At 34.6% G+C, this 3,239-nt stretch overlaps 2 protein-coding genes across 8 annotated transcripts in view; one reads left to right on the top strand and one right to left on the bottom strand.

The window, feature by feature from the left end:
• LOC106867251 (uncharacterized) overlaps positions 1 to 3,239 on the top strand; it is a 435,591-nt gene that overhangs the window by 286,007 nt on the left and 146,345 nt on the right. The window lies entirely within an intron of this gene.
• The window catches only part of LOC106867252 (ankyrin repeat domain-containing protein 39), a 24,892-nt gene that overhangs the window by 7,062 nt on the left and 14,591 nt on the right, over positions 1 to 3,239 (bottom strand). The window lies entirely within an intron of this gene.

Below are 3,239 nucleotides of genomic sequence, written 5' to 3'. Positions count from 1 at the left end.
ATATATATATATATATATATATATATATATACACACACCTCATTTTGTTCACGTTTTTTTATGTCCTGTACCCATATATGCATGTATATATACATATATATGTAGGTATGCACATAAATGTATGTATAAATGCATATATTTATGTATTATTTATATACACAGTCACACACACAAACAATCCAGCAAAAACACTCACACATAAAACCTAGATAAACATACATACACACATACAAACACACAAAATCTTCATTTCAAAGAGAGAAAATTGGATTCCAACTTTCAACATTTCCTGTTGAAGAGTTATTGATTGTTTGACAGAAATAAAGATATTGAAGCAGAAAAACAGTAACTGTAACAACAACAACACATGACCACCAACACCAGTGCCAACAACAACAAAAACAACAGTCAATCAAAAACGCAGTTTTCTCCCCTTGTTTTCTCTTTCTTTTTTTTCCTCTTTTTTTTTTTATCTTTGTACCTTTCTTTTCATGAAGATCACAGAAGTCTGATTCTTTGACAATATTTATTGATTCCAGACTATTGAAATTGTCAGAACTTATTGGTCTGCTGTAAAGAATTTCCCTCTCTCATAGAAATGTTTACTTGTTAACCATGAGAGGGGTTTGCTACCTTTCATACCTTATCAGTCTGTGTGGTTAAAATGGTTCACATAACCCTCTAGAATCAGGTTCAGTCCCACTGCATGGCACCTTGATCAAGGGACTTCTACTCTATCCTCTGGTTGCTTTCTAGTTACTGTCTGTCAACTTCACTCATAAGGCATTGGTTGGTCCAAGACTAGAGAAGACACTTGCCCAAGGAGCCACTCTGTGGGACTGAACCTAAAACCATTTGGTTTGTGAAAAGAACTTAACTACACAGCCATGCCTAAGCAATGAATGGGTGGATGGTCAGGTGGACAGACAGATATATATATTCACAAATTAATGCAAATGAAGCTCATCAGATCATTGAAGTATCATGGAAAGCTCATGAAAAAAAAAAAACAGCCAAAATTGGACAAAATCACAGTAATTTAGGCAGTAAAAGGAAAATAACAGAGCAAAGACATGCTGTAGTGTAAATCTTTACAGAAAAATTTTACATGTAAATGCACTCAGATCAATTAAGGTAAAGTACTTAATAGAAATGAAGGAATAACAATCCTTAATTTAAGCAAAATAACAAGAAGAGATAAAATAAGAATAAATGATAAATTTATTACTCGGATTTTCTAAATTTTCATTTCGGTGAATACTTTACACTACATGGTAATTGATAACTATGTTGACTGATAGCCAATTCCGAATGAGGAACTTACTGTGATAGTCACATGAATGTGCGTATGCATGTGCATATGTGTGTCTTTGTATTTGTCTCTCACCACTCAACTACTGGTGTTGGTTTGTTTGTTAGGAGGAATATTCCTTTTCTAATTTCCATAAATGAAATAACAAAGTGTAATCCTTCCATGACCAGGTTTCTAATGAAATAATCCTGCGAGCATCCTGCTTTTTTTTTTAGAAAATGTACATCTGAGTGTTGTGAGACAAACTTAAAGGGTTTGGTGCCCAGAAAAGTAACAAGCAATAATACAACACTGGCTAAAAATGTTTCATCCAGTGGGGAAAGGCAGAGGTAGAAACAACAACGATGATGATTATGATCACGGTAATAACAATGATGATGATGATGCTGACAATGATGATGACGACGGTAATAAATCAAGACTGTAGAAAGAGTTTGTAAACTGACTTTGTCTGTCACTGGTATATCATTTATCTGAGTTGTTTAAGAAACACAACAGAGAAACATTTCTGCAATACAGAATTATGACAGTCTCAGGCGGGTTTCTTATGAAAAGAGTTAAAAAAACAAAAAAAAACAACATAATTTAGTTGTTCCATAATTCAGTTTCCTTCCATCTGCCACTTTGTCTTTCAACAGGAATTGCATCAGTTGGGAATGAGATGCTTTTCCTATGAATTATTTAAGAAGAGATGAAGCAAAGAGACAGAAAAAACCTTCTCAATCAACGACCATAGAAACTGGAATCAATTAAGAGGCGGGGTGGGTGGGAAGGCTGTCAAATCAAAGACTATCAGGAGAGCAACTCAAGAGTGGAATATTATCAGAAGAATTCCTAAAAACTTAGGAGATGTCTGTGCATTTGTGTTAGTAAACAAGAGCCAAGAGAATAAAAGCAAAAAAATAAAATATATATTACAAAAATCGGGAATCAAGGGAGGACTGAGCAGACTTATGATGAAAGACATTCCAACTGGGGGCCACCACATCATTCTTTTCTTTTCCCATGCTTACTGGAAGTAGGACTACATTCTTCAATCTTTTCCCCTTTTCTCGGTCAATTATGAGGGATAGTTGGTTGTCACCGAATGGAGGAAGAAGAACAGAGAAGGTCAAACTTATATCATTTTATTCACCTCCAGCCAAACACTGATCAAGTAAAGCTATGATCCAAGACACTCCAATCATGCCATCCTACTCTCTTTAAGAGCTTCTACAATATGTATTATTTCTTATTTAACCCTTTAGTGTTTGCATTATTCTACCAAATTAATGCTTTTTCATCCACATTGTTTTGAACTAATCATGCATTATCTTGTAGCTATGAGATTTCAATGAGGTAACTGTTAATTTTTAAAATGATATTGTAGGGTTGGTGTGAGAGATCAGATTTGGCCAGTTTGAACATAAAACAAGCAGAATACTTTTGGCCGGATATGGCCGGTTTAAATGCTAAAGGGTTAAACCTTTTCTTACCATTGTTTCAACTAATTTTGAAAATAATGAATTTTGTAAAATAATTTTGTCAGGCCAAGGCAAGAGAAGAAGAGACTGACCCAAGGTGCCATGCAGTGGGATTGAACCTAGAACCATGTGGTTGGGAAGCAAACTTTTTACCACACAGGCATGCTTGTGCGTATATTTATTCAGGAATATACATGCATGAACATGAAAACATACATTATACAACCACTTATGCGTATAATGCTTATGCTATAAAATTAGACACAGCGTGTGTGTGTGTGTGTGTGTGTGTGTGTGTGTGTGTGTGTGTGTGTATGAATATATGTAGACAGTATATATACATCTATACTATACATATACGTATGTTTTATATAGAAATAAAAATTTCAGGAAATTCTTAATGGCATGTTGGTCATGGTAGGGGAGGCAGTGAATGGTGGGCCATCATAAATATTAACTTTATT

Source organism: Octopus bimaculoides, chromosome 19, assembly GCF_001194135.2.
Source record: "Octopus bimaculoides isolate UCB-OBI-ISO-001 chromosome 19, ASM119413v2, whole genome shotgun sequence".
Taxonomy (NCBI): domain Eukaryota; kingdom Metazoa; phylum Mollusca; class Cephalopoda; order Octopoda; family Octopodidae; genus Octopus; species Octopus bimaculoides.
The sequence above is the reverse complement of the archived record's forward strand: the minus strand, read 5'-3'. Positions and strand labels throughout refer to the sequence as shown.